A 22,725-nucleotide genomic window follows, 5' to 3' on the forward strand; every position below is an offset into this window, starting at 1 on the left:
GAGAAATCTCTCCATGTCTGATCACACTGTGCTGATCAATCATCAGTTTGATCACCTCATTTATCTTTACTGCTGTGTAACTGAAAGATATTAATTGTTATTGAATGTCAGTTGTGTATGGAATTGTTCTTTTTTTGTGAAGTTCATTGTTTTCATTTGCTGTGACTGCTTTCAGTGTATTTTAACACATAAAACTGACAGCCAGCACCATGTTCTTACTTTGGTTTAATGTTTATCAGACCATCATTAATGGATGGACTTATGCTAGCAGACAGTAGCTAACTAGCTAACTGACAAGCCAGAGCAGCCTGAACTGTCCCTGCCCCCCCCCCCCCTTCATCTATGCCACTGTCACTGTGTTGACATGTTGAAGATCTCTTTGTGCAATGACAGCCTCTTGTTGAATGTTTTCCCACTGCAAGCTAATCTGACATGGTGTCACTTCATCTCATACATACTGCTTCTGCTGAGGTCCTCTGACTTTTCCAGGAAGCTGTGATGACGTCAGAGGACCTTTTGTACATTCTGCAAGATCTGAAAGATGAAGAGTTCAAAATGTTCAACTGGTTTCTGCAGCGGCCCGGCTGCCTAGAGGGCCACGCACCCATCAAAACATGCCACCTGCAAAAGGAACACAGGCTGGAAACTGTGACTGTGATGGAGCAGACATATGAAATTCCTAATGCAGTGCAGGTCACCTGGAACATTTTAGGGAAGATCCGCAGGAAGGACCTGCAGCAGAAGCTGGATGGCATCAGGAACACTAACACTGGACCTTCAACTCATACTTGCTCTCCTCTTCCTCATGCTGAAGGTGAGACTGCTGTATTCTCTGAGATCCCTACAAAGTGCCTTCAAAACAGAAGTAATAAAAGCTACACATAAGGCTACATGATGTACATACAGCATAGCACAGTACAGTACAGCAAGTGTCTACAGAATTCCAAGAGTTAAATGGTTAGGTCTTATCCACAAGGTCCTTGTGAAGCATCAAGGGCCACATTATTACTCTCTCTGGATCCCACTGGGCCGTCAGATACTGTTGGCTGCTCCTCCCTGTCAGTCATGATCTGAGATTAACAAGCAACAGAGATCGTGTTGCTTGTCGTGTTGCGAATTGTATTATTAATTCAACTGTCATATTTTGGGTTGGTCCAAAAACAATCTTAAGATTAAGAAACCCTTTATTTGTCCCACAATGGGGACAAATTCAAACTAAACTTAACATGCACCCCCCCACCCCCCGTTATTTTAAAACAATTAAAATGACAGTTTGTTAGTTGTAATTGAGGAAAAAGCCTCAAGTAATCATGATACTACTTGATATTAACATCCCCCATCCCTACTGTACTACACATATTACTAATGTGGAAATGTTTTTTTGTCTTTGTACATTGTGCAAAGATGTGAAACAAAAATGTACAATGTATCTACAATTCTCATGACCGTGGAATAGGTCAGGGTAACCGCTTTCAAATACCGGGACTCGTTTTAATATAAAAATACCGTGACTTGTCAGATCGGACTCAGGGGCGAAAAAAATACAAAATCTGATCGGGACATCTCTACTCATAATAAATGTACAAAAAATATATAACCTGCACCTCATCTTTAATCAGGGTTAAAAATGCATCTGAATCATAACCAGTAATCAGAATTTTGTCCTCCTGTCCACAAAAGGTCACATACTGAATATTTTCCTGTAAGTTAAAACAATACACATTTTAGACCAGTAATTAATAAGTAAGTGATTAAGGTGGACTTTTTTGTGCTTCTTTACCTGGCCACCATTTTGTCTGTGTTGGTGCATAATAATGTATTATCTGTTTGTGTCATTAGGGACAAAAATGTCCACTTCTAAAAAACTGATTTTTCTGCATAAATCTCTTAAACAACTTCAGCCCTGCTAAAAACTAAAATACATTAAATCATTTTGAGGAATTTACAGAACTTACAGAAGAAAAAAGATCTTAGTGAAGATCGGTCAGAATGATCTGGTGAACAACCTCAAAGTCAGAGAACTGTTCATAGATGAGAATGTCTATTCACAGAGTGACACGTGTGTAACACAGTCTGCTGTTTCTTCAGAGATCCTCACTGGCTGTCAGCAAAAAATGAAGTCTAACCTGAGGAAGAAGGTCCAGTGTTTGTTTGAGCAAGTATCAGACCACAAGGTATCTTTAAAGGCTCACCTGGAAGACAGGAACCAATCAGAACAGTGATGACAAAGGGAGTGGCTGGCATCGGGAAAACAGTCCTAACACAGAAGTTCACTCTGGACTGGGCTGAAGACAAAGCCAACCAGGACATCCAGTTCACATTTCCATTCACTTTCAGAGAGCTGAATGTGCTGAGAGAGAGAAAGTTCAGCTTGGTGGAGCTTGTTCATCACTTCTTCACTGAAACCAAAGAAGCAGGAATCTGCAGCTTTCAGCACCTCCAGGTGGTCTTCATCTTTGATGGTCTGGATGAGTGTCGACTTCCTCTGGACTTCCACAACACTGAGACCCTGGCTGATGTCACAGAGTCCACCTCAGTGGATGTGCTGCTGACAAACCTCATCAGGGGGAAGCTGCTTCCCTCTGCTCGCCTCTGGATAACCACACGACCTGCAGCAGCCAATCAGATCCCTCCTGACTGTGTGGACGTGGTGACAGAGGTCAGAGGGTTCACTGACCCACAGAAGGAGGAGTACTTCAGGAAGAGGTTCAGAGAGGAGGAGCAGGCCAGCAGGATCATCTCCCACATCAAGACATCACGAAGCCTCCACATCATGTGCCACATCCCAGTCTTCTGCTGGATCACTGCTACAGTTCTGGACGTGGTGTTGAAAACCAGAGAGGGAGCAGAGCTGCCCAAGACCCTGACTGAGATGTACATCCACTTCCTGGTGGTTCAGACCAAAGTGAAGAAGATCAAGTATGATGGAGGAGCCGAGACAGATCCACAGTGGAGTCCAGAGAGCAGGGAGATGATCCAGTCTCTGGGAAAACTGGCTTTTGATCAGCTGCAGAAAGGAAACCTGATCTTCTATGAATCAGACCTGACAGAGTGTGGCATCGATACCGAAGCAGCCTCAGTGTACTCAGGAGTGTTCACACAGATCTTTAAAGAGGAGAGAGGCCTGTACCAGGACAAGGTGTTCTGCTTCATCCATCTGAGTGTTCAGGAGTTTCTGGCTGCTCTTCATGTCCATCTGACCTTCATCAGCTCTGCTGTCAACCTGCTGGAACAACAACAAACAACATCTGTGGAGTCTGAAGTCTTTAGAGACAAACCTGAACTAAAACATCTCCACCAGAGTGCTGTGGACAAGTCCTTACAGAGTCCAAATGGACACCTGGACTTGTTCCTCCGCTTCCTCCTGGGTCTTTCACTGGAGACCAATCAGACTCTTCTACGGGGCCTGCTGACACAGACAGGAAGTAGCTCACAGACCAATCAGGAAACAGTCGAGTACATCAAGGAGAAGATCAGTGAGAATGTGTCTGCAGAGAGAAGCATCAATCTGTTCCACTGTCTGAATGAACTGAACGATCGTTCTCTAGTGGAGAAGATCCAACAGGCCCTGAGTTTAGGATATCTCTCCACAGATGAACTGTCTCCTGCTCAGTGGTCAGCTCTGGTCTTCATCTTACTGTCATCAGAAGAAGATCTGGAGGTGTTTGACCTGAAGAAATACTCTGCTTCAGAGGAGGCTCTTCTGAGGCTGCTGCCAGTGGTCAAAGCCTCCAACAAAGTTCTGTAGGTGGATTTATGAACCATTTCAAACATGGTTGATTTTTATATGAACAATAAAACACTGACTTTCATTATTGTTTTTTTTCTCAGACTGAGCAGCTGTAACCTCTCAGAGAGAAGCTGTGAAGCTCTGTCCTCAGTCCTCAGCTCCCAGTCCTCTAGTCTGAGAGAGCTGGACCTGGATAATAACGACCTGCAGGATTCAGGAGTGAAGCTTCTTTGTGCTGGACTGGAGAGTGCTCACTGTGGTCTGAAATCACTGAGGTCAGGTTCTGGTTGTTGATCATTTAAATGCATACCTTAACATTATGTTTGAAGCTTTTCTACATGCAGTTAATGTGTTGACATGTGGAGGCTTTCAGATTGACACTAATGTGCACTGAATTCTACACAAGTAAAAAGATCTTTATTGTCATTATTCACAACAAATTTCCATTCATTCATCAATAACAACTAATTTGCATTTCTTTCAGGCTGAGCAGCTGTAACCTCTCAGAGAGAAGCTGTGAAGCTCTGTCCTCAGTCCTCAGCTCCCAGTCCTCTAGTCTGAGAGAGCTGGATCTGGATAATAATGACCTGCAGGATTCAGGAGTGAAGCAGCTGTCTCGTGGACTGAAGAGTCCAGACTGCAGACTGGAGACTCTCAGGTCAGGATCCAGCTTGTTGATCATCAGTTAAATTCTGCTTCATGTTCATGTTGAAGATCTGTTGGATTTTCCTTCTTTCTTCTTGAGTTTATGACATGTTTTGTCCCTCCAGTCTGTCAGGTTGTCTGATCACACAGGAGGGCTGTGCTTCTCTGGCCTCGGCTCTGACCTCCAACCCCTCCTATCTGAGAGAGCTGGACCTGAGCTACAATCATCCAGGAGACTCAGGAGTGGAGCTGCTGTCTGCTTTACTCAACAGTCCAGATTGTAGTCTGAAGACTCTCAGGTACACAGAGACCACAGAGCATGAGTCCTCCTCAGTCTGTCAGTTTAGCTCATATATCCACAGCTGTTGATGGATGGACTGAAACTGCAGAGAAGAAATAATCACTGATCCCTGATGTTCATCTTCCTCCATCATTAAGTGTCCATCATGTTAACTTCACTTTTCTTTATACATGTTCTTCATGTCAAAATACATACAGACTGATTTTCAGTCACACTTAGTGCAGATCAAATACTAAATGATGCCCTACTTATTAATGTCCTCAGCTGTAAGAACCACTGAATTATTTCCACAAACAAATGTTCCTGAAACAATCCATATGTGAAGCTTCAGAGGAGACAACAACACAATGGTAGAAGGAGGAGTTCCTTCAGTCAGAGACAGAGAGCAGGGAGACACTACAATATTATCACTGTAAAAACTACACACAGACATGAGTGAATGTATTTATTTGAAGTGTGTCAGAAACTCTTCCATCCATGACACATGTGAACCAGGCTTGTGTTTGCATATAGAGTGAAAGGAACAAACAGTCAGAGACAGTGTGGCTTGTTTGCTGCTTTGGATAAATGCACAATGCTGAGATCAAACCTACACTGTTGCTGCATGAAGAGGATTTTACAGTAAAGCACTGACAGAGAGCAATATTTCACAGAATGGAGGACATGAATAAACACAGAGCAGATCAGGAGAGACTCTTCTGGAGTCGACACAGATGAGTTTCAGTCTGTTTGTGTGTCTCTGACAAACTGAGGAACTCTGCTTCATGTTGATCAGCAGTTTGGACTCATGTTGGTTAGAAAATCATTCTGACTGTGTTTCTTCCTGCAGGGTGGAGCATGGTGGAGAGCAGAGGTTAAAACCTGGGCTGAGGAAGTGTAAGTTTGACTCAGTCTTTCCTCATGTTATTGTGCATGAGTCAGTGTTCTATCAGTCCATCAGAGCTGTTGTAGCGCAGCCTCGGCGGTTGGATTTCTTTGGTGTTTACTGGAGTTTATTACTCCCCAGCAGGAGTTTTAGGTTCCAGCTTTGTCATTGGTTTTCCTTTTTTCTCTTGTTAGGGAGCTTTAGTGTGTTGTAGTGTCTCTGTGTTTGTTTGGGCACTGCTCAGCTCTGAGTTCATGAACTGCAGCCTAACACTGAAACCAGCCTGTGTAGCTGCCGATCTGAGAGTGGGGACGAGTGGGGAGGTGCAGACATGCTGTGTGTGGGTTTCCCCTCAGCCTGGGACATAACAGAGACAACCAAAGCAGACAAAAGACAAAATCCAATAAGAGACCACAAAGGGTTGAAAAGGTCCAAACACAGGAAGAAACAGCTCCACAGTCCAAAAGCAGGCAGGACTCAGACACAAAGAATCTCATCCAAAGGGTCAGACTGGACTGATGGACTGAAGAGTGAAGACACTGAGACACTGAGCTGTGAGCAGCATTATTAGGGTTAGGGTTAGGGCGAGAAACGCCACTGTTTAAGAAAACGAGTTACCACCAAAATAAGTTTCACACGGGGTCTCTGTTTAAAGTTTGTAATCAATTAGTAACAAAACACGTTATCCGCCATGTTTCCCTGCACCGCTTCTTCCCTTTTTCCCAATCTGCTGCAAACACCCTGATTTTCAGCACAATGCAGCATTTCCATTCAACCAATCACAGGGCAGCTTTCCAACCGTCATGGCGGAGGGTTTATATGAAAACTAGAAGTTTCATATAAACCCTTTTTGGAAAGAAAACACTTTTTTTCTGGATTTATAGCGTTTTGGAAGCAATCTCTTCATTTGTTAGGCGGGACAGCCGAAACCAGTTAAACAAGCTTTTACTGACAGCTCTGAACAGACCACATTAACTTATCATTCATTTTAGTGCAGCCGCCACAACTTCCATTTCACAAACCATTGTTTAATCTTCATTTATTATATTTCCTTTTATTTTGCTTTGTGCTTTGGTTTCATTCTGTAACACTGGACTTATTTTTATGAAGGTTTGAACTCTGACAGTGTTTGAACAGGAGAGAAAGGAGTATAAAGTGTGTAGTGAGGGCTTCACAGCCTTAAAGCATCTAGAATAACTGTAAAAAATAAAGCCCATCACTTCACGGATTTCACCTTTTGCGGGTTATTTTTGGAACGTAACCCTGCGATTAACGAGGGACCTCTGATGAGAAGGAAGAGACTGGGCTCTCAGCTGCAGTAAAGGGGGCAGGTCTGGCTCCAACACAGGTTTCAATGTGCAAGATGTCTTGCCCTCACATTCTTCTTCCATTTCCACTTGTCCTGAAACTTCGGCCTTCGCTGTCAACCTTCCTTTTCTTACTCACACTTGCCATTTTAGAAATGGGCAATAAAAAAACACAGATCACTGGCAAACAGGGTGGTGAGAGTTTGACCATGTTTGCTGCCATCTTGTGGTGAAATGTTAAATATATATAAATAATAATCATTTTTAAAGGTGTGATTTCATCCTGTGGACAACAGTACTGGTGGCATATTATGACATTATTGATTTTATGACAGAGGCTTCGGCCCAGTGAACATATGAACTGGACTTTTGGTCTGTTCTACAGGAAAAACCCTCAATGATAATGCACCAACAATCCCAACCAAAGAAAGGAACATAAGGACAGAAGAACCAAACAGGAAGAAAATAGAAATAACTATTGTATATATAACCTAGAAAATTTCACAAGACATTTTGAGTGGGCGGGCCAATGCGCGCTCACCCACACTCTGCTGCCGGTCCGCCCCATTATATACCACCAAACCTCATTCCTGATCACCATATGTGAAAGATGCCACTGATGACAGCATTAGGGACACTCCCTAATGCATGTTAAAACATGTAATAAGTGTTTTATTTTGAAAATCTACACGTCAGCATATCCTGTTATTGTGCAGGGTCTTTTATTTTGAAAATCCATGTTTGTGTGTCTGTGTGTTGGCAGGTGTGTATAGTGTGTGTCTGCATATTTCTGGGTGGCTTGTGTGTAGTTTACCAGGCCTAGTAAGGTGTGTAATGATTTGGAGGCTTTTATTTTGAAAATCAGTGTGTGTGTGTGTGTGTGTGTCTGAGTGTAGTTGTGTATGTTCCTGTATGGAGCTTTTGGATGATGCTCTTTATCCAATGATACAGTTGATGCTGCTGTTACGGTTACCATTCAGAGCACCTGTGGAGGTTACCATGGAAACGGCTCCCTCAGTTTTCGGCTTCCTGGTTTTGTGATTTTTGCCTTTTTTTTCTCTCTCTCCCCATTCACCGTCTATGTCGTTCGCCCACTGGTTTTTTGCGATTTACGTGAAAACCGTACGTCGGAACGGAAAGAAAAGTCATAGCACAGGTGTCCCGGTACAGCCGGACGTCCTGTAACAGTTTCAGGTCGCTCACATTAAAGCTGTGGGACTAGTTCTGCTGAAAATGTGTCCAGAAGAAGGAGAATAATACAGAAGCGGAATAAGTATTTACAATAGTAACAGTGGAACAATATCAGGATAGATCAGGAGGTCTGAGTCTGGTCTTTCAGTCCAGATCCTCCTCCAGACTCTGATGAAGGAGCTTTTGGATGATGCTCTTTATCCAATGATACAGTTGATGCTGCTGTTCTTCTCATGTTCTAAATGTGTCGTCTGTCTTTACTCACATTGCTGCAAATATCCAGTTTGTGTTTGAACACAAAGCTGATAGTTGTGTGTTTGTTCATTCAAACATTAGTGACAAAAAGTCTGATGATAAACTTTGTATGAATGAACAACACATCAGTCAGTAAAGACAGAATGAAGCCATCAGATGTGTCAGATGATAAACTGCAGCTGTGTCTTTTTCTCTCCATCAGATTTCTGTCAACTTGAAGTCGACACAAACTCAGTGAACACAAAGCTCAAACTGTCTGACAACAACAGGAAGGTGACACATGTGGAGGAGGAGCAGCCATATCCTGATCATCCAGACAGATTTGACAGGTGTCCTCAGCTGCTGTGTAGAAATGTTCTGACTGGTCGCTGTTACTGGGAGGTCGAGTGGAGAGGATGGGTTTATATATCAGTGAGTTACAGAAGAATCAGAAGGAAAGGAGACAGTGATGACTGCAGGTTTGGAAGAAACAATCAGTCCTGGAGTCTGATCTGCTCTGATCATGGTTACTCTGTCGGTCACAATAACAGAGTAACATCCATCTCCTCCTCCTCTGTCTCTCACAGAGCAGCAGTGTATGTGGACTGTCCTGCTGGCACTCTGTCCTTCTACAGAGTCTCCTCTGACACACTGATCCACCTCCACACCTTCAGCACCACATTCACTCAGCCTCTACATGCTGGGTTCTTCTTGTTGTATCCTGGTTCCTCAGTGAGTCTGTGCTGTGTGTAGAAGCAGAGTGTGTGGAAGTGACAGCAGCTTCAACTTTGTGCTTTAAATGTTGATGATGTTTCACTTTCATTTGAATCACTGACTGTGATTTCAGGTCAGAACATGTTTTTGTCTTAGAAGCAGTGAAATGAAGAATGTGAAGCTGAATTTATGATCATGAACTTTGACATGTCCTCACAAATGAAACCCTTACATTAAGAAATGCATGATTCCATGTTGTTATGGCTCTGATATTAAAATGTAGTATTATAATAGGAGTTAATGGACCTAAGTGGAAAACACCATTTAAAACTGCTGCAATACAAACACTAATAACTCCAACTCAATATTTTGGCTAAACTTTGACATGACAGATATAAAGTAATGCCTGAGCCTCCCAACTTGTACAATAACTTGTTTTGTGCATTTTTACATGAAATATTTGCATCATGCAATCTACCTGGCATTTAAAGCGTCAAACTCCTCCAATGATGTCATGTTTGGTAGTTCTGAGCAGTCCTGAAGTTGTTCCACATATTGATGCAGAAAAATATGAATCTGTTCAGTTTTTAGAGCAGTTTTTAGAAGCGGACATTTTTGTCCCTGATGACACAAAGGGTAGTAAATGTGTTTCCCAGTGTTCTGGTGATGGATCAGAAACATTTACATTTGAATTCTAAAATTTGTGTTGAACTGCCCGATTGCCCTTTTTCTCCTCAACCTGTGACGTCGGCGGAACTGCGATCACTCACCTGCTCCTGCCCGGGACGTTAAAAAGAAGCAAAGACACATGCTGTGTCCCATTTCAGGGTCTGCATCCTGCGTCCTGCGTCCTCCTGAGGATCCTCCACCGTTGGTAAATGGGACGGTCTGGCCTTCAAATCACTTCCTGATTGTGGCGCGACGTCATAAATTTTGCCCCGGGAAAAACAAAAGCAGCGACAGCGACACAACACGGACTACACAACAAACGGGACAACAGTGTGGATTTAGACATTTGGAATTTTTTAATATATTTATTAGGGATGTCCCGATCCGATCACATGATCGGAAATCGGGCCCGATTACGTGATTTCAGACTCGATCGGAATCGGACATTACCTCCCGATCAGGACTCGGATATATATTTTTTAGGGCTGTCAAAGTTAAGGCCTTCTGTGCAGGGTGGCTCTGTGTCTTGTAGTGCAGGGGTATGACAGCTGCTTTTGGTGCGACAGGTCCTGGTTCGAGACCTCGATGTGCTGCGTGTGTGAAATCTCCCAGTGTGGCGGCACACGCACACACAGGCCTGTCGCTAAACAATAAATCAATTAATTGCACGATAACTTTAAATGGGCTCGATAAGTTTTTCGGCCGCGATAAATTACATTTGCACGCTTGTTTGTTTTCCTCTCTCTCTCTCTCTCGCTGCCAAAGAGGCTGGATGACAAAAGGCGTCACTCTGGTGCGTCGTAGCGTATAAAGTGCTTAATGTCCGGCCGTCAGATTTAAAATGTCCCGCGGCTTCTGTCTTAAAATGTGTCAAATCAACAGGTGGTTCTTATTTTTTAACTCATTGTGTGACGTTTACGGGATGTTCTGAGCAGACCACGGTCAGCTCGCTGTCTGCGTCGCCACGGTGCGTCACAGCGCTGCAGGGCTTGGACGTTACAGCAACACAGAGAGCTGTGAAGCTGCTCAACACTGGTTCAACACTTCGACACAATTCACCACAAGACTAAACATGCTTATGAATAACGTGCCATCAAAGAGAGTCCGTGTTGTACGAGTGAAGTTCTCTGCCTTCTGACTGGCGGCACTCACGGCAGCGCCACCTAGTCTAGTCCTCTTGCCCAGTCCTCTGGTGCCATCTCTGCTATTTTACGTGTTTCTGTCTACATGGTGGCGTTTTTAAAATTCGCTGATGCGCATACACACACGCATACGCGTGCGCACACAAACACATGTGCGCACAGGTGAGCCCACTCCCAGCAGCAGGTAGAGTGCGTGTTGTTCGACTCTCTGTTGCTCATGACGTGCTAGTTGGTTTGACTTAACTCCATTGACTATGCTCAGATAAGCCATGGTAATAGGCCTACCACTACTCATAATAATAATATTAATATCATTAATAATAACAATAATAATAATAGTGTTGATGATTGGGGGCCTTTCCAATGTTAAATGTTCTTTAGAAATTAAAGTTTATTGATCTTTGAAAGGGTGTACTTGCATTATATGTCATTATCATTATGTTAGTTGAACATTGATTTGACAATATTATCGCTTATCGCAATAATTTCTCTTGGCAATTAATCGCCCAGCAAAATCTGTTATTGTGACAGGCCTACACACACACACACACACACACACACACACACACACACACACACACACACACACATACACGGGTTTTGCCGCAATGAGTGCCTTTATAGAAAGTATCGGATCGGGACTCGGTATCGGCAGATACTCAAAATCAAATGACTCAGACTCGGACTCGAGGGCAAAAAAACCTGATCGGGACATCCCTAATTAGGGCCCGAGCACCGAATGGTGCAAGAGCCCTATTGAAACCCTTAGGATTATTATTAGGGCCCGAGCACCGAATGGTGCAAGAGCCCTATTGAAACCCTTAGGATTAATATTAGGGCCCGAGCACCGAATGGTGCAAGAGCCCTATTGAAACCCTTAGGATTATTATTTTTAGGGCCCGAGCACCGAATGGTGCAAGAGCCCTATTGAAACCCTTAGGATTATTATTTTTCCTTCCCCCCCTTAGATCGCATTTTTGGGGGCCTTAACATGCCCAAAAACTCACCAAACTTGGTAGAAAAATTCATTCGCCCGAAAAATTTTGAAATTTGCTGACTTTTGAAACGCACATAGGAAAATGGCTCTATAGCGCCCCCAACGTGAAGCCCCTCTGGCCGGTTTGACACAGGATAATGAAAATTGGCACACATATGTATCACCTCAAGACGCACAAAAAAGTCTCTTGGACCCCCCCTCCAAACCCAACAGGAAGTCCGCCATTTGAAGGTTTGTGGCCATTTTTGGCGATGTGTGACCCTGCTGCCAAACTTTTCACGCCTCGCATATTTCATCAGATTGAGCTGAAATTCGCCGTGTCCACTCAGGACACCATAGGGAATAGACGCATTCCAAAACTCTTACAAAAGTCTGACGGTGTGGCCGGGGCGTGGCCTCAAAGTTTGACCATTTCAGAGGAAACAGGAAGTCGCTATAACTTCTTCGTTTTCTGTCCGATCTGTACCAAATGTCACATGTATGATCAGAGTCTGATCCTAAACACATCTATACAACAATATTGAGGCTTTGACAGAGCGCCACCTACTGGCTACACAAAATGTTGTGTTTTCATAGGTTTTTCTGCCTGCCCCTGTGGCCTGTTTTGAGTAGGGTCATGAAAATTGGCACACGTGTGTATCACCCCAAGATGCACAAAAAAGTCTCTTGGACCCCCCCTCCAAACCCAACAGGAAGTCCGCCATTTTGAAATTTCTGTTAATTTTTGGCGATTTGTGACCCTGCTGCAAAACTTTTCACGCCTCGCATACTTCATCCAAATGAGCTAAAACTCACTGTGTCCACTCAGGACACCATAGGGAATAAGCGCATTCCAAAACTCTTACAAAAGTATTACGGTGTGGTGGGGGCGTGGCCTCAAAGTTGACCATTCGCCATTACAAAGGAACTCCCTGTATTTTTTGCCCTAACGCGTAGCCCCGCTGGCCAGTTTGACACAGAATCATGAAAATTAGCACACATGTGTATCACCCCACGACGCACAAAAAAGTCTCTTGGACCCCCCCTCCAAACCCAACAGGAAGTCCGCGATTTTGAAATTTCTGTTAATTTTTGGCAATTTGTGACCCTGCTGCAAAACTTTTCACGCCTCGCATACTTCATCCAAATGAGCTAAAACTCACTGTGTCCACTCAGGACACCATAGGGAATAAACGCATTCCAAAACTCTTACAAAAGTATTACGGTGTGGTGGGGGCGTGGCCTCAAAGTTGACCATTCACCATTACAAAGGGCAAAAAATACAGGGAGTTCCTAACGCGTAGCCCCGCTGACCAGTTTGACACAGAATCATGAAAATTAGCACACATGTGTATCACCCCACGACGCACAAAAAAGTCTCTTGGACCCCCCCTCCAAACCCAACAGGAAGTCCACCATTTTGACTTTTGTGGCCATTTTTTGCCTATTTGCGACCCTGCTTCAAAACTTTTCACGGCTCACATACTTCTTGCAATTGAGCTGAAATTCACTGTGTCCACACAGGACACCATAGGGAATAGACGCATTCCAAAACTCTTTCAAAAGTATTACCGTGTGGCGGAGGAGTGGCCTCAAAGTTGACCATTCGCCATTACAAAGGAACTCGCTGTGTTTTATGCAGTACCACCCATATACTTTATGCAATGTGGCCAAAATCTTACACTACTGCTATGGACCCAAGTCTGAACAGTTATATATGCTAATAGGATGATACGGTCATAGCGCCACCTACTGCTAACAGGAAAGATTGGTTGTAAACATGTGTTTGTTGTACATCTCTGCAAATGAGAGGAGAGGACAGCATAGCACAGGAGAGTATGGGAGACGAGAGCATAGGAGAGAAGACAGCGATAGCCCCGCGGATCGCAAGGTGCGCGAGGGCCCGCAATGCTGCTTGCAGCTTTAATTAGGGCCCGAGCACCGAATGGTGCAAGAGCCCTATTGAAACCCTTAGGATTATTATTTTTTTTTTTTTTTTTTTTTTTTTTTTTTTTTTTTTTTTCCCCCTCCGAGATCGCATTTTTGGAGGCCTTAACATGCCCAAAAACTCACCAAACTTGGTAGAAAAATTCATTCGCCCGAAAAATTTTGAAATTTGCTGACTTTTGAAATGCACATATAAAAATGGCTCTATAGCGCCCCCAACGCGTAGCCCCTCTGGCCGGTTTGACACAGGATTATGAAAATTGGCACACATATGTATCACCTCAAGACGCACAAAAAAGTCTCTTGGACCCCCCCTCCAAACCCAACAGGAAGTCCGCCATTTGAAGGTTTGTGGCCATTTTTGGCGATGTGTGACCCTGCTGCCAAACTTTTCACGCCTCGCATACTTCAACGGATTGAGCTGAAATTCGCCGTGTCCACTCAGGACACCATAGGGAATAGACGCATTCCAAAACTCTTACAAAAGTCTTACGGTGTGGCCGGGGCGTGGCCTCAAAGTTTGACCATTTCTGAGGACACAGAAAGTCTCTATAACTTCTTCGTTTTCTGTCCGATCTGTACGAAATGTCACACGTATGATCAGAGTCTGACCCTAAACACATCTATACAACAATATTGAGGCTTTGACAGAGCGCCACCTACTGGCTACACAAAATGTTGTGTTTTCATAGGTTTTTCTGCCTGCCCCCCTGGCCTGTTTTGAGTAGGGTCATGAAAATTGGTACACATGTGTATCACCCCAAGATGCACAAAAAAGTCTCTTGGACCCCCCTCCAAACCCAACAGGAAGTCCGCAATTTTGAAATTTCTGTTAATTTTTGGCGATTTGTGACCCTCCTACAAAACTTTTCACGCCTCGCATACTTCCTCCAAATGAGCTAAAACTCACTGTGTCCACTCAGGACACCATAGGGAATAGACGCATTCAAAAACTCTTACAAAAGTCTGACGGTGTGGCGGGGGCGTGGCCTCAAACTTGACCATTCGCCATTACAAAGGAACTCACTGTATTTATTGCCCTAATGCGTAGCCCCGCTGGCCAGTTTGACACAGGATCATGAGAATTAGCACACATGTGTATCACCCCAAGACGCACAAAAAAGTCTCTTGGACCCCCCCTCCAAACCCAACAGGAAGTCCACCATTTTGACTTTTGTGGCCATTTTTTGCCTATTTGTGACCCTGCTTCAAAACTTTTCACTCCTCACATACTTCATGCAATTGAGCTGAAATTCACTGTGTCCACTCAGGACACCATAGGGAATAGACGCATTCCAAAACTCTTTCAAAAGTATTACCGTGTGGCGGGGAGTGGCCTCAAAGTTGACCATTCGCCATTACAAAGGAACTCGCTGTGTTTTATGCAGTACTACCCATATACTTTATGCAATGTGGACAAAATCTTACAGTACTGCCATGGAGCCGAGTCTGAACAGATATATATGCTAATAGGATGATACGGTCACAGCGCCACCTACTGGTAGCAGGAAAGTTTGGTTGTAAACATGTGTTTGTTGTATATCTGTGGAAATGAGAGGAGGAGAGCATAGCACAGGAGAGTATAGGAGACGCGAGCATAGGAGAGAAGACTGCGATGACCCCACGGATCGCAAGGTGCGCGAGGGCCCGCAATGCTGCTTGCAGCTTTAATTTTTTTTTTTTTTTTTCCCCCTCCGAGATCGCATTTTTGGAGGCCTTAACATGCCCAAAAACTCACCAAACTTGGTACAAAAATTCATTCGCCCGAAAAATTTTGAAATTTGCTGACTTTTGAAATGCACATATAAAAATGGCTCTATAGCGCCCCCAACGCGTAGCCCCTCTGGCCGGTTTGACACAGGATTATGAAAATTGGCACACATATGTATCACCTCAAGACGCACAAAAAAGTCTCTTGGACCCCCCCTCCAAACCCAACAGGAAGTCCGCCATTTGAAGGTTTGTGGCCATTTTTGGCGATGTGTGACCCTGCTGCCAAACTTTTCACGCCTCGCATACTTCAACGGATTGAGCTGAAATTCGCCGTGTCCACTCAGGACACCATAGGGAATAGACGCATTCCAAAACTCTTACAAAAGTCTGACGGTGTGGCCGGGGCGTGGCCTCAAAGTTTGACCATTTCTGAGGACACAGAAAGTCTCTATAACTTCTTCGTTTTCTGTCCGATCTGTACGAAATGTCACATGTATGATCAGAGTCTGACCCTAAACACATCTATACAACAATATTGAGGCTTTGACAGAGCGCCACCTACTGGCTACACAAAATGTTGTGTTTTCATAGGTTTTTCTGCCTGCCCCCCTGGCCTGTTTTGAGTAGGGTCATGAAAATTGGTACACATGTGTATCACCCCAAGATGCACAAAAAAGTCTCTTGGACCCCCCCTCCAAACCCAACAGGAAGTCCGCAATTTTGAAATTTCTGTTAATTTTTGGCGATTTGTGACCCTCCTACAAAACTTTTCACGCCTCGCATACTTCATCCAAATGAGCTAAAACTCACTGTGTCCACTCAGGACACCATAGGGAATAGACGCATTCAAAAACTCTTACAAAAGTCTGACGGTGTGGTGGGGGCGTGGCCTCAAAGTTGACCATTCGCCATTACAAAGGAACTCACTGTATTTATTGCCCTAATGCGTAGCCCCGCTGGCCAGTTTGACACAGGATCATGAGAATTAGCACACATGTGTATCACCCCAAGACGCACAAAAAAGTCTCTTGGACCCCCCCTCCAAACCCAACAGGAAGTCCACCACTTTGACTTTTGTGGCCATTTTTTGCCTATTTGTGACCCTGCTTCAAAACTTTTCACGCCTCACATACTTCATGCAATTGAGCTGAAATTCACTGTGTCCACTCAGGACACCATAGGGAATAGACGCATTCCAAAACTCTTTCAAAAGTATTACCGTGTGGCGGGGGAGTGGCCTCAAAGTTGACCATTCGCCATTACAAAGGAACTCGCTGTGTTTTATGCAGTACTACCCATATACTTTATGCAATGTGGACAAAATCTTACAGTACTGCCATGGAGCCGAGTCTAAACAGATATATATGCTAATAGGATGATACGGTCATAGCGCCACCTACTGGTAGCAGGAACGTTTGGTTGTAAACATGTGTTTGTTGTATATCTGTGGAAATGAGAGGAGGAGAGCATAGCACAGGAGAGTATAGGAGACGCGAGCATAGGAGAGAAGACTGCGATGACCCCACGGATCGCAAGGTGCGCGAGGGCCCGCAATGCTGCTTGCAGCTTTAATATTTATTTGTTGTTGGAGGAAGAGGAGAGGCGGCTCATTTTCTTCAGACTGGGAGAGCGCAGTGGGGAGGTGACGGTAAGCTGCTGTTTAACCATATTATTGATCATAATTAATATACCAGCTACTGAGCAAACGCTAGATATATAACCAGTAGATAGACAAATATGATTAAATGTAATTTATATTTGATTCAATTGTAAGACTTGATACAGGGTCTGTTTGTAATTTTAATACTTTACATTAAATAGCTAAATGTGTAAGAACCCTGCAAATAACCCTGAAAGCACTGCTTTAATGTGTCATTAAGCATCAGGTCTGTCACTGCACCAGAGAATTACTGCTGGGTGGAGGAGAGTGGGGCTCCCTGCAGGACCAGCTGTCTGTCCTGGAGGAGGTGTACTGACCATCATCACCTCTGGAGGGTGAGGATACATATTTTATAGCTTTTCATATTTTAAGCTGCGTTGGAAGCCGCTCTGTTGAAGTTATTATTTTTATTTTTGCCCTTTTTAAAAACATCTTTAGTAACATGGCAGCCGCCGATCGTCCGCTCTGCAAACCCTGATGGACGATGTGGTGGACAGAGGAGACAGACACCCCCCTCCCCCAGATGATGTCCCACTCACAGCCAGAGGACTCCAAGGTCTTCACCGTGGCATCATCCAGTCCAGCAGCACCAAGGACTCCTGCTCAGCCAAACATTTATATATATGTTCTTTGTGAATAGTATTTTCTGCTGATCTTTATAAATAATAAACTGCACATTTTCATAATGCCCACTGGTAAATAGTTAGAAATGTTCAAACTGTGTCTTTGTAAATATTGTACATAACAGAACAATAAATGATTTACTGTGGTCACTGAGAAGTTGTTCAAAAGTTTACTTCAATTATAAATAGGTGAAAACACATATGTAACAAGGTTAGAAGAGTTTAAGAACACAGAGACAAGAACGATTTAATATACAATTTAATAAGTAACATTTAAATAACACAGAACATCAAAATCCTCTCCCTCTCTCTCCTCACGCTGGCTCCCTCTGGTGGACCATTTGTATATTACTACAGGTTTCATAGTTTTTTTATATTATTTATTTTATATGTTTTTTTTCATACTTCTTGATTCCACTTAGTATTTCGTGAGAATTACTTACTCTGATTACTCATTACTTACTCTATACTGGCCACTATTTACTTTGACAGCAAGGGAGAATATTTTTTCCAACTGACTAATAATTCAAAAGTAACATTTTCACAAAAATATTCTAGAAAGATAAATCACCTTTGAAATCAATCAAAAGATGATGTGGAAAAATTCTATATTTCTGCTGTAGACTGAACACAAGTTGAGTACCTTAGTCCTGACAAGTCTTTCCCAGTGTCCCTGCTGCTGTTTGACTAGTTTGAGAACGGGTTGGTTGGACTTCATTTCCCAGCAGCACTGTTCAGCAACAATATTCTGGTAAAGCTCCAGGTCGGCTCTGTACTGACGACCATTCACTCTGCCACTGCAGAACAAAAAGAGGGCATCAACACACTCCAAGTTTCCTCCATACCAGGTCACTTGTTTGCAATTCTGAAGCATTTAAGGCAATTTACGATTTCAATTTGCAAAAACACAAAAGGGAACATTAATATTCTACATTGTTTCATGATCATCTGTCAAACTCTATAATCTTCCCCTATATCCCTCCTCATTCTTTGTCAGGGTGAACCAATAAACCACTATAATTCCTTGGAAGCTTCCCACAGGTGAGCAACCACAAGGAATCATGTATACTGACAGTCAAGAAATGCACCAACAACCAAGTTACATATTTGCTGCTGATAGAAGGTCTTAGGAATCAGATGGGCAAGCTTTATTGGCATTCCTTGCTTCTGAAGAGTGCAGACGCTTTTCTGCTTGCTCCTGTTCTTGCCTGCCTTTACTTTACTTTTTACCTTTTTATCTTTCACTCTTCTTACCCACAAAGATTTTACAGTTCAATCTTATAACCATGATACGTTTTGTATCACTGGATGTTTGGATTTTAACTTTTTAAACAAATCAACGGACCTGCTGCAGCTCACTTTGTGTACTCATCAGCCTAGTGAAGAAATGTCTGGAGCAGACACCACAACAAGCTTACGCTGCCAAAACTGCTGGAATTATCTTCAGGAAATCACCGAGCTTAAAGCAAAGATTTTTGCCCTGGAAATGGAAAAAGGACTCCATGAGACTCTCCCGATCACACCCGGTGGTAAGAAGACTAAATCTGCATCAACAAAATGCAGTGTTAACTATGATTCTGCTGCTGATACGCTAAACCTGGATGACACTGTGTCCTTTCCAAAGCTTATGAAAGCTGGTCCTAAACAGACTGATGCCACCTGGCATACACTTGGCGCCAAACCAAAAAGGCACAGAATGAGAAAAATGAATGATAATATCAGTGGGACATACGCTGCATCACCAGGCATACAGCTCAGAAACAAATATCAACCATTGTCTGAGTTGGCTGTAAATGAGCCAGTATACAATGCAGTCAATAAGAAATGGGACATAAAGAATAAAACAGAGAGGGAGACGAAGACGAAACATCGGGCACACAGAGGCAGAGAATCTGTGTCAGAAGTGAAGGACAAAGATATCTTGCTGCTTGGAGACGGCGCTATCACTGACGTCAAGAATGAAAGAATGCTCACATGCAGCTATCCGAGTGCCACGGTCACTGATATAACAGGACTTCTCCCTCAGGTCATGTCAAACCACCCAGGAGTCAAACAGATCATTCTGCATGTGGGTGCAGTTGACACCAACAGGGGCGAATCAGAACTGCTGAAAAAAGATTTCTCTAAACTTTTAGAGATACTCAACAAACTGGAAATCCAATCATTTATCTTAGCAAAAAATCCGTCAGGCAGCTGCAGCTGGTCCAAAATGCTGCTGCTAGAGTTCTGAGTAACACCAGGAAAATGGACCACATCACACCGGTCCTCAAATCACTGCACTGGCTTCCTGTGAGTCAAAGGATCCATTTCAAAACTTTACTCCTGGTCTACAAAGCACTGAATGGTCTTGGACCAAAATACATCCTGGACTTATTGGTTCCCTATGAACCATCCAGACGCCTGAGATCATCAGGGACAGGCCTACTGTGTGTACCCAGGGTCAGAACCAGACAGAGTGAAGCAGGATTCAGTTACTCTGCCCCTCACCTGTGGAACAGCCTTCCTGAACACCTGAGGTCTGCTCAGACAGTCACTTCATTTAAGTCAGGCCTGAAAACTCATTTGTTTACTGCAGCGTTCTCCTAATTTCTTGACTGCACTCTTCTCATTTAATCATCCTGATTTTATTTGCTGATTTTATGTTTTTTATGATTTTAATTTCCTTCTTAATTTAATGTTTTAATATGTTTTTATTCTGTGATTTCATCTTATGTAAAGCACTCTGAATTGCCTTGTGTATGAATGGTGCTATATAAATAAAGCTTGCCTTGCCTTGCCTTGCCTTGGAGGAGGCAGCACTGTTAGAATCATGGTCTTTGGCACGGTGCCAAAAACCAAGATGAAATGTATTGACACTTTCGTCAACGAATAAAAACGAGACGAAATTATTGATGGAGACGAGATCCAATCAGAGCAGATTTTGTTTGTGGAAGGGAGGGACGAATCAGGAGACGGCGGCAGAGAGCCAATCAGAAGTGGTCTCTCTGTGTAAGGACGTTGCCCCGCGATGCTGGAAGAAGGCGTCCTCATGCATGGTAACACAACACAGGAGAAGAACAGACACATGGACACGTTTGATGTCAAGACAAACAGGACGGTTCAAACCGTGCGGAGCGACTATCAGCGGTAAAAACACAACAAACCTGAAGCGACGTTTGCAGACGAGTCATCTTAACTTCCGTTCAAAGATACACGTGACAAAATCTATAAATGAAGACACCGCTGCTGATGGTTTTACAGCATGTGACTGTTTCTAAGTTGTCACTGAAGTGTTTTGCTGTAGTTATGGAGTATTCATGAAGAAGGTCATGACTGAACAGTGTATTCAGGGAGAGCAGCTCACTGTTCACTGGGTCTTTTGTGAAAAGGTCATAGCAATTAAATAAAGAGGTGTTTGTTTCAAATAACACAAGTTAAAGCTGTGCCTGTTTTTATTGCACTTCAAACCTTAATTATTTCATGAAAAAATATATATCATAGAATTTTAGTCGACTAAATCCACGGCAGATTTAGTCGACTAAAATTCTTTGATATTTAGTCGACTAAAACTAGACTAAAAGTTCAAAAATGTTGATGACTAAAATGTGACTAAAATCAAATGACATTTTCGTCACAAGACTAAAATAAAAACTAAATCAGACATTGCTGCCAAAATTAACACTGCTTAGCACCTTATATCTCCAGATTTGTATCCAAAGTCAAAGTCAAAGTCAGTTTAAGTCCAGGAAGGTTTAAGTTATAGCAGCTTATATGAGACTGGTATGACATGACTAAGGTGCAAGAGAATGTACAGGGTAAAGTGGCTGGTGCACAGAGTTCCTTTGGTAAAGTGGCTGGTACAAAGAGTTCCTATCTTGGGTGGTGGGGTGGTGGTAGGGGTAGGGGTAGGGTTGGGCGATATTAGCAAAAAAATTAATCACAATTAATTGTGGCATTTAGCCGATAACGATTAATTTGACGATTAATTGATGACAGTTGCACTGACATGTTTTTGACTCTAAATTGGCACAGTGTTCTAGCATGAAACCGACAAATCATCAGTCAAGTTAACTCCTTCATTCTAACAGGTTAAGCTGGTGATTAGTGATTAGGCACCAACCAGCCATGGAAATATGTATTGATAATATTGAGGCACAAACTGCTTCAAAATATCACATCACATCAGTGATTATTTCAAGTTAAAAATGTGTCTGTGCAAATGAACCTGTGACTGAATATGTCCCACACTAGAGCATGTTTTCACTCAGACTGTAGAACAGCAGCAGAAAAAACAAACAAATAAACAAACCGGACAATTTCACATTTAAATGTGTGTCTGTGCAAATCAACCTACGTTACGTTCTTCCAGCGCTTCGTTTGGTCGTAAGCAGCACAATTACTAAACGTATCGCGGATTCTCGGCTGAGTGGAATTCTTTCCAATATCTGCTGGAGGAGACTTCGCTGTTGTAATGTTTCCTATCTTGCTGTGGAGTCTGTAAATAAAGATCGGAGTTTATTCATTTGATACGAGCAAAAATTCAGTTACTATAGCAACAACCAACGCTCCACGCTTCACCTAATGCATCCTGGATGACCCCTTTAGTGAGAGTATCACTGGTGTCAGGATGGAAACAGTCCAAAGCTGATCAAGGAAACAGGCTGGGTTCTAGAGGGTTGCAGGTGTTTGTTCATCAACAGATGATCTCTGAACTCTGTCAAGTGTGCGGTTCACATGACACAAGTTCAGCTAATGTAACAACATGACTCTCTTACCTCTAAAGGTCAGAGGAGGATCTGACTGTCTGACATGTGACTCTCTTCTGGACCTGTGCTGACATTCAGTAGATGGTGTGTGTGCATGGAGGAGCTCAGCTGTGCACTGTCATGCTGTGTGTGTCCAGAAGGAGGGAGGAGGACACTTGATGCTGTTTGATGGAAAACAAAGCAGAGAGCAGGAGGAGGTCAGAGTCCACACAGCAGCAGCTACATGCAGATGTGCTGACAGTGCAGCTTGATGAGGGCCGTGG

Source organism: Parambassis ranga, unplaced genomic scaffold (genome assembly GCF_900634625.1).
Source record: "Parambassis ranga unplaced genomic scaffold, fParRan2.1 scaffold_21_arrow_ctg1, whole genome shotgun sequence".
NCBI lineage: Eukaryota > Metazoa > Chordata > Actinopteri > Ambassidae > Parambassis > Parambassis ranga.